Genomic DNA, 9,476 nt, shown 5'->3' on the forward strand with positions numbered 1-9,476 from the left:
GGAGTTCCCGGTTACGGTGGGTGGTCAGGGCCGAGCGATGCATGAAGGTTTGCGTGTTTCTCTCATACACGTATGCGTGTGTGTGCGAGGCATTGGGCTCTAACTGAACCCGAGCGAGGCGTTCATTTTACTGAACCTGAGTGATTTCACTAGCTACGTTACTGAACCCGAGCGATCGATCCCTTGGCTATTAACTGAACCCGAGCGATTCCTTCACCACTGCTGCTAACTGAAGCCGATCGAACATGTTGCCTCTTGATGAACAGTGACCATTGTTGGGGGTTGGATGAACAGGACCCCATGGTAGTAGAGGCCGTTGCCGCTGGATGAACAGGACCGCGATCGAGAGGAGGCCGCCAAACCCGAGCCGGTTGGGGTGGATGAACAGAACCCCGTGGAGGGTTGGTTGAACAGTAGTGGTGGAGGCCGGATGAACAGTAGCCCGTGGATGAACAATAGCTGGTGGAGGCAGGAGGAAGACACGGTGGATGAACAGTACCAGGTGGAGGCTGGAGGAAGTCGATGGTGGATGAATAGTAGCCCGTAGAGGCTGGAGCGAGGCAGTAGACGATGGATGAACAATACCCCGTGGAGTCCCTTTTGCAGTACGCCACACCCCTCCTGATGAACAGGACCCTGTTTCAACCGTAGGTGCTCCAACACAAGTCTGTTTCCTCTGTTTTGTGGTACGCCACACCCCTCCCGATCAACAGTACCCCGTTTCGACCGTAGGCACTCATACAGAAGGCCGTTTGCTCCGTTCTGCGGTATGCCAGACCCCGTTTTGGCTATTCCGTCCAAGCTGGTTGGCTCCCGATGAACAAGACGCATTCTGTTGCCTCCCGATGAACATGACACATTTTCTCCGGTCCGACCCAGCCGGTTGGCTTTTGATGAACAGGACGCCGTTGCTGCCGTCCATTGCCTCTCCATGTACATGAGCCCTGGCCATACGTATGCGCGAGTACGTGTTCGAGACCCCGCCTGTATGTATGTATGTGGCCGTATTTTTTGGCATCTGGCTGTACGTACATGTACATGGTTTTGACTGGACTGCCTGAACTGCTACGTCGGGGGCTCTACTACTACATGTGCCGCTGCTTGCTCGGCCATCGTTGCAGAGAGACTGATCGACCAGTATGTACGTACACGTTCACGACCAGACAGACAACCCTATGTACGGTTCCATCGGGTGGGTCCCAGCTATTAGGGAGGATAAGGAGGCACTTCCTTGCATGCGAAGATATAACTGGTGGGTCCCAGCTGTCAGGGGGGAGAATCCCTTTTTTGCCCATAATATGGATGCACTTCTTGCATATGAAGATGTAGCTGGTGGGTCCTAGCTGTCACGGGGAAACGTTTTTTTCACAAAATACAGAGTCCCTTCTGGTGGGCCCCTGCTGTCAGGTGGAGGAATAATTATTTTACGCGTAATAAGGAGGCACTTCCTTGCTGCGGCCATGCACCCAGCTGTCAGCCTCTCCACGTACAGTCCTCTTCCGATGGAAGTCATTCCTTGACCATGTTGACCACGCCGCGCCGAGAGCACCAAGGTTGTGGACGACAGGGAGGCCTAGGAAGGGGATAACGTGGAGCCCGGGAAGACACGGCAGTGGATGCCCACGCCGACAGGAGTACGAGGGTTGACTGGTTCGGCTGCAGTGTGAGGCTGCCGTCGCCGGAGAATAACACGGGGTGTAGATGAGTAGAGGGAAGGCCTGACCGGTAGTGGGATTAGGGTGGGGCGACGAGGCCTGCGCGGCAGCAGTGCGGCCCATGGGAGGCAGGAGCAGGCGGTCCCGCCGGCGCTGGTTTGGGCGGCTGGACCAAGAAGGTCAGAGGTTGAAGAAGTAGCACGGTTGTTGGATTAACATCCAACGGTCTAGCTGCTAGAATCATTTGTTGACTAAGTTGACAAAGCCCCGCGTACGCTGTCGTGGGAATATATATGGCAGTAGATTATAGGGGTATGCATTGGAGGGCAGAGCCTAGCTATGGTGTGGTTGTACACTCGGATTTATGAGTTCAGGCCCCTCTCGGAAGAGGTAAAGACCCTACTTCTCGATGCTGCAGGAGCTTGCTTATCTGAGTGTTGTGTTACAGGAGGTGCGAACCCTTGTGCAGGGGTAGAGGGGTGGCTTATATAGAGTCTGCTGGCCCCTCATGAAGGCCCCATTACCCAAGGGTTCAATGGAGAAGTAAAAGGGGTGCGGGCGTTACACGTAACGCCAGCATTAGATGCTCTTTAATGTGACAAACTGATTGCCTGACCGTTGCTGTCTCAGGGTGACCCTAGGTGTTTTGTGGTCGAGTGACGATGGGTACTCCGAGTGGGTGAGATGATCGAGTGATGGTGAAGCCTCTGAGTGAATCCTATGTCTGAGTGACTTGTACGTTGCAGGTATTCCAGTCGGTGACTTCTTCCTATCTTTGCGAGCCTTGGATTCTTGTATGTGGTATCTTTGGATAGGGTATGTAGGTCAGGCCTAGGACCCTACCCTAGATGCACATTGGTACCATAAGGTGCTATACAAATGGTTTTTAACCCCTTTCCGCGATGGCATTTGGAACCGTCGCCAAGCAAGTGTGGGCGATAGGGGGTCCTTCCCACACGACCTAGAAATCGTCGGGGATGGGCGAGGGGCTACTGACGATCACCATAGAATAAACGTATGAGAAGCCACCCCAGTCCCACACGTCACATCTCGACGTTATGTTTCTGATCAGAGAGACATCCGAAATGATTATGCCGCTATAGTCGTGTGAAAAAGGTGGACATCAACATTTGATTTGCCGATATGTTTGTGATAGGTACGTTATCGCACATGGTTCAAGAATGTAAAATGTGTGCGGTGCATCTACTAACGCCAACGTGTCCATTTTCATAACTGTGTGCAATTAGTATTCCTATCACACACGCACACTGGTTTGAAACATTTGCCATATTACCATGAATCCACAAGCATATGAGATGAAACCGTGTGTGCGTCCGTCGGGCATCACAAACGTTTCATATCAAAGAACCATCTGTTCTCTTTTTTTCATCGTACACGCTATTTTCTTTCTAACCGTGTGCACATTATTTTATTCGCTCATGTATATTTTTATCTTTGCCTGTAATTTATTATTCGAATTGGAAATTTTGAAATATGAAATGCGCAATTCAAATTCTCAGCACAATGGTTAAACAACGAATCCATAAATAAAATTATCAGTACAATATGTTCAGTAATTACAGGATTAGACAACAATTAACTATGATGAACCACAATATTTACAGGCGGTAAAGGTGAAGAGACAAGTGTAAATCATTTTGACTGCCGATGGTGTTGAAGAAGCGGAAGACCCATAATGTGCCTTCCAGCATGCCATAGGCACGAACAACTTTTGTCCAACGCCTTGTGACGTTCGCCCGCCCATCCTTCATCGCCTTCAGGAAGACTTCTAGAGCATTATCATGGTGTCATGAATTATATACTTTAACCTTAGTTGCCTCCACTCCGGTCATGTAGTTTGCAAGGTAATCATCAGTAAATAGCTTCGGAAACCATTGAAAAGAGAAAAATATCAGATACTGAGGTCTAATAGAGTAACTTGTTGTGGGCATGGGGAAAAGGCAACACATTACTTACCATCCTAAAGTTCACTGTTGTCTTGGACAAAGTGTAAATAAAGAGCTTATATCCCATCACCCGTTTCTTTTGCCTAACAATCTTTCTTAGTTTCCTCACTTGACGCTTGTTCATGAATATCTCATTGCCCCATGCGCAAAAGGGATTGAAGCGTGGATCAGTACCGCTCATATATGTACCTACAAGCAACCAGTAAATGTTAGAAGCTAAACTGAGATTGCATAAATGATGTAAAATACAACTACCTACGTTCCTAAGTACCAAGTATTTTTAGAGATTTCAATATGAAGTACATACTGTCGGCTGCTACCTCTCAGCACTGCGTTGGTTTTCCCTTGAAGAGGAAAGGGTGATGCAGCAAAGTAGCGTAAGTATTTCCCTCAGTTTTTGAGAACCAAGGTATCAATCCAGTAGGAGGCCACGCACGAGTCCCTCACACCTACACAAACAAATAAATCCTCGCAACCAACGCAATAAAGGGGTTGTCAATCCCTTCACGTTCACTTCCGAGAGTGAGATCTGATAGATATGATAAGATAATATTTTTGGTATTTTTATGATAAAGATGCAAAGTAAAGAAAGCAAAATAAAGACGACGCTAGAATAGCTTGTTGACGGGAGATTAATATGATGGAAAATAGACCCGGGGGCCATAGGTTTCACTAGTGGCTTCTCTCAAGAGCATAAGTATTACGGTGGGTGAAAAAATTACTATTGAGCAATTGATAGAATTGAGCATAGTTATGAGAATATCTAGGTATGATCATGTATATAGGCATCATGTCCAAGACAAGTAGACCGACTCCTGCCTGCATCTACTACTATTACTCCACACATCGACCGCTATCCAGCACGCATCTAGAGTATTAAGTTCATAAGAACAAAGTAACGCTTTAAGTAAAATGACATGATGTAGAGGGATAAACTCATGCAATATGATATAAACCCCATCTTGTTATCCTCGATGGCAACAATACAATACGTGCCTTGCTGCCCCTACTGTCACTGGGAAAGGACACCACAAGATTGAACCCAAAGCTAAGCACTTCTCCCATTGCAAGAAAGATCAATCTAGTAGGCCAAACCAAACTGATAATTCAAAGAGACTTGCAAAGATAACCAATCATACATAAAAGAATTCAGAGAAGATTCAAATATTGTTCATAGATAAACTTGATCATAAACCCACAATTCACCGGTCTCAACAAACACACCGCAAAAGAAGATTACATCGAATAGATCTCCACAAGAGAGGGGGAGAACATTGTATTGAGATCCAAAAAGAGAGAAGAAGCCATCTAGCTAATAACTATGGACCCGAAGGTCTGAGGTAAACTACTTACACATCATCGGAGAGGCTATGGTGTTGATGTAGAAGCCCTCCGTGATCGATGCCCCCTTTGGCGGAGCTCCGGAAAAGGCCCCAAGATGGGATCTCACGGGTACAGAAGGTTGCGGCGGTGGAATTAGGTTTTTGGCTCCGTATCTGGTAGTTTGGGGGTACGTAGGTATATATAGGAGGAAGAAGTACGTCGGTGGAGCAACATGGGGCCCACGAGGGTGGAGGGCGCGCCCAGGGGGGTAGGCGCGCCCCCCTACCTCGTGCCCTCCTGGTTGATGTCTTGACGTAGGGTCCAAGTCCTCTGGATCACGTTCGTTCCGAAAATCACGTTCCCGAAGGTTTCATTCCGTTTGGACTCCATTTGATATTCTTTTTCTGCGAAACTCTGAAATAGGCAAAAAACAACAATTCTGGGCTGGGCCTCTGGTTAATAGGTTAGTCCCAAAAATAATATAGAAGTGTATAATAAAGCCCATTAATGTCCAAAACAGAATATAATATAGCTGTTGGGGAACGTAGTAATTTCAAAAAAATTCTACGCACACGCAAGATCATGGTGATGCATAGCAACGAGAGGGGAGAGTGTTGTCCACGTACCCTCGTAGACCGAAAGCGGAAGCGTTAACACAAAGCGGTTGATGTAGTCGTACGTCTTCACGATCCGACCGATCAAGTACCGAACGCACGGCACCTCCGAGTTCAGCACACGTTCAGCTCGATGACGTCCCTCGAACTCCGATCCAGCCAAGTGTTGAGGGAGATTTTCGTCAGCACGACGGCGTGGTGACGATGATGATGTTCTACCGACGCAGGGCTTCGCCTAAGCTCCGCAACGATATTATCAAGGTGTAATATGGTGGAGGGGGGCACCGCACACGGCTAAAAGATCGTTGATCAATTGTGTGTCTAGAGGTGCCCCCCTGCCCCCGTATATAAAGGTGCAACGGGGAGGTCGCCGGCCTAGGAGGTAGAGGCGCGCCAGGAGGAGTCCTACTCCTACCGGGAGTAGGACTCCCCCCTTTCCATGTTGGACTAGGAGTGGAAGGGGGAAGAGGTGGAGGGGAGGAAGGAAGGAGGGGCGTCGCCCCCCTCTCCTTGTCCTATTCGGACTGGGGGGAAGGGGGGCGCGGCCCTGCCCTAGCCTCCTCACCTTTCTTCCACCTAGGCCCAATAAGGCCCATTAAGTTACCGGGGGGTTCCGGTAACCTCCCGGTACTCCGGAAAAATCCCGATTTCACCCGGAACACTTCCGATGTCCAAACATAGGCTTCCAATATATCAATCTTTATGTCTCGACCATTTCGAGACTCCTCGTCATGTCCGTGATCACATCCGGGACTCTAAACAACCTTCGGTACATCAAAACATATAAACTCAAAATATAACTGTCATCGTAACGTTAAGCGTGCGGACCCTACGGGTTCGAGAACTATGTAGACATGACCGAGACACCTCTCCGGTCAATAACCAATAGCGGAACCTGGATTCTCATATTGGTTTCCACATATTCTACGAATATCTTTATCGGTCAGACCGCATAACAACATACGTTGTTCCCTTTGTCATCGGTATGTTACTTGCCCGAGATTCGATCATCGGTATCTCGATACCTAGTTCAATCTCGTTACCGGCGAGTCTCTTTACTCGTTCCGTAATACATCATCCCGCAACTAACTTATCAGTTACAATGCTTGCAAGGCTTATAGTGATGTGCATTACCGAGTGGGCCCAGAGATACCTCTCCGACAATCGGAGTGACAAATCCTAATCTCGAAATACGCCAACCCAACAAGTATCTTTGGAGACACCTGTAGAGCACCTTTATAATCACCCAGTTACGTTGTGACGTTTGGTAGCACACAAAGTGTTCCTCCGGTAAACGGGAGTTGCATAATCTCATAGTCATAGGAACATGTATAAGTCATGAAGAAAGCAATAGCAACATACTAAACGATCGAGTGCTAAGCTAACAGAATGGGTCAAGTCAATCACGTCATTCTCCTATGTGGTGATCCCGTTTAATCAAATGACAACTCATTTCTATGGCTAGGAAACATAACCATCTTTGATTAACGAGCTAGTCAAGTAGAGGCATACTAGTGACACTCTGTTTGTCTATGTATTCACACATGTATTATGTTTCCGGTTAATACAATTCTAGCATGAATAATAAACATTTATCATGATATAAGGAAATAAATAATACTTTATTATTGCCTCTAGGGCATATTTCCTTCAGTCTCCCACTTGCACTAGAGTCAATAATCTAGATTACACAGTAATGATTCTTACACCCATGGAGTCTTGGTGCTGATCATGTTTTGCTCGTGGAAGAGGCTTAGTCAACGGGTCTGCAACATTCGGATCCGTATGTATCTTGCAAATTTCTCTGTCTCCCACCTGGACTAAATCCTGGATGGAATTGAATCGTCTTTTGATGTGCTTGGTTCTCTTGTGAAATCTGGATTCCTTTGCTAAGGCAATTGCACCAGTATTGTCAAAAAAGATTTTCATTGGTCCTGATGCACTAGGTATGACACCTAGATCGGATATGAACTCCTTCATCCAGACTCCTTCATTTGCTGCTTCCGAAGCAGCTATGTACTCCGCTTCACATGTAGATCCCGCCACGACACTTTGCTTAGAACTGCACCAACTGACAGCTCCACTGTTCAATGTAAATACGTATCCGGTTTGCGATTTAGAATCGTCCGGATCAGTGTCAAAGCTTGCATCAACGTAACCATTTACGATGAGCTCTTTGTCACCTCCATAAACGAGAAACATATCCTTAGTCCTTTTCAGGTATTTCAGGATGTTCTTGACCGCTGTCCAGTGATCCACTCCTGGATTACTTTGGGACCTCCCTACTAAACTTATAGCAAGGCACACATCAGGTCTGGTACACAGCATTGCATACATGATAGAGCCTATGGCTGAAGCATAGGGAACATCTTTCATCTTCTCTCTATCTTCTGAAGTGGTCGGGCATTGAGTCTTACTCAATCTCACACCTTGTAGTACAGGCAAGAACCCTTTCTTTGCTTGATCCATTTTTAACTTCTTCAAAACTTTGTCAAGGTATGTGCTTTGTGAAAGTCCAATTAAGCGTCTTGATCTATCTCTATAGATCTTGATGCCTAATATATATGCAGCTTCACCGAGGTCTTTCATTGAAAAACTCTTATTCAAGTATCCCTTTATGCTATCCAGAAATTTAATATCATTTCCAATCAGCAAATGTCTGTATAAAACCAAATGCTTTGATCACACTATCAAAGCGTTTATTCCAACTCCGAGAGGCTTGCACCAGTCCATAAATGGATCGCTGGAGCTTGCACACTTTGTTAGCTCCCTTTGGATCGACAAAACCTTCCGGTTGCATCATATACAACTCTTCTTCCAGAAATCCGTTCAGGAATGCAGTTTTGACATCCATTTGCCAAATTTCATAATCATAAAATGCAGCAATTGCTAACATGATTCGGACAGACTTAAGCATTGCTACGGGTGAGAAGGTCTCATCGTAGTCAATCCCTTGAACTTGTTGAAAACCTTTCGCAACAAGTCGAGCTTTATAGACAGTAACATTACCGTCAGCGTCAGTCTTCTTCTTGGAGATCCATTTATTTTCAATGGCTTGCCGACCATCGGGCAAGTCAACCAAAGTCCATACTTTGTTCTCATACATGGATCCCATCTTGGATTTCATGGCTTCAAGCCATTTTGCGGAATCTGGGCTCACCATCGCTTCTTCATAGTTCGTAGGTTCGTCATGGTCTAATAACATAACCTCCAGAACAGGATTACCGTACCACTCTAGTGCGGATCTTAATCTGGTTGACCTACGAGGTTCAGTAACAACTTGATCTGAAGTTTCATGATCATTATCATTAACTTCCCCACTAATTGGTGTAGGTGTCGCAGAAACTGGTTTCTGTGATGATCTACTTTCCAATAAGGGAGCAGGTACAGTTACGTCATCAAGTTCTACTTTCCTCCCACTCACTTCTTTCGAGAGAAACTCCTTCTCTAGAAAGGTTCCATTCTTAGCAACGAATGTCTTGCCTTCGGATCTGTGATAGAAGGTGTACCCAATAGTCTCCTTTGGGTATCCTATGAAGACACATTTCTCCGATTTAGGTTCGAGCTTATCAGGTTGAGGTTTCTTCACATAAGCATCGCAACCCCAAACTTTAAGATACGACAACTTTGGTTTCTTGCCAAACCATAGTTCATAAGGTGTCGTTTCAACGGATTTTGATGGTGCCCTATTTAGAGTGAATGCAACCGTCTCTAAAGCATAACCCCAAAATGACAACGGTAAATCAGTAAGAGACATCATAGATCGCACCATATCTAGTAAAGTACGATTACGACGTTCGGATACACCATTACGCTGTGGTGTTCCGGGTGGCGTGAGTTGCGAAACTATTCCGCATTGTTTCAAATGAAGACCAAACTCGTAACTCAAATATTCTCCTGCACGATCAGATCGTAGA

The sequence above is a fragment of the Triticum aestivum genome, chromosome 1D (assembly GCF_018294505.1).
Source record: "Triticum aestivum cultivar Chinese Spring chromosome 1D, IWGSC CS RefSeq v2.1, whole genome shotgun sequence".
NCBI classification, from domain to species: Eukaryota; Viridiplantae; Streptophyta; class Magnoliopsida; order Poales; family Poaceae; genus Triticum; species Triticum aestivum.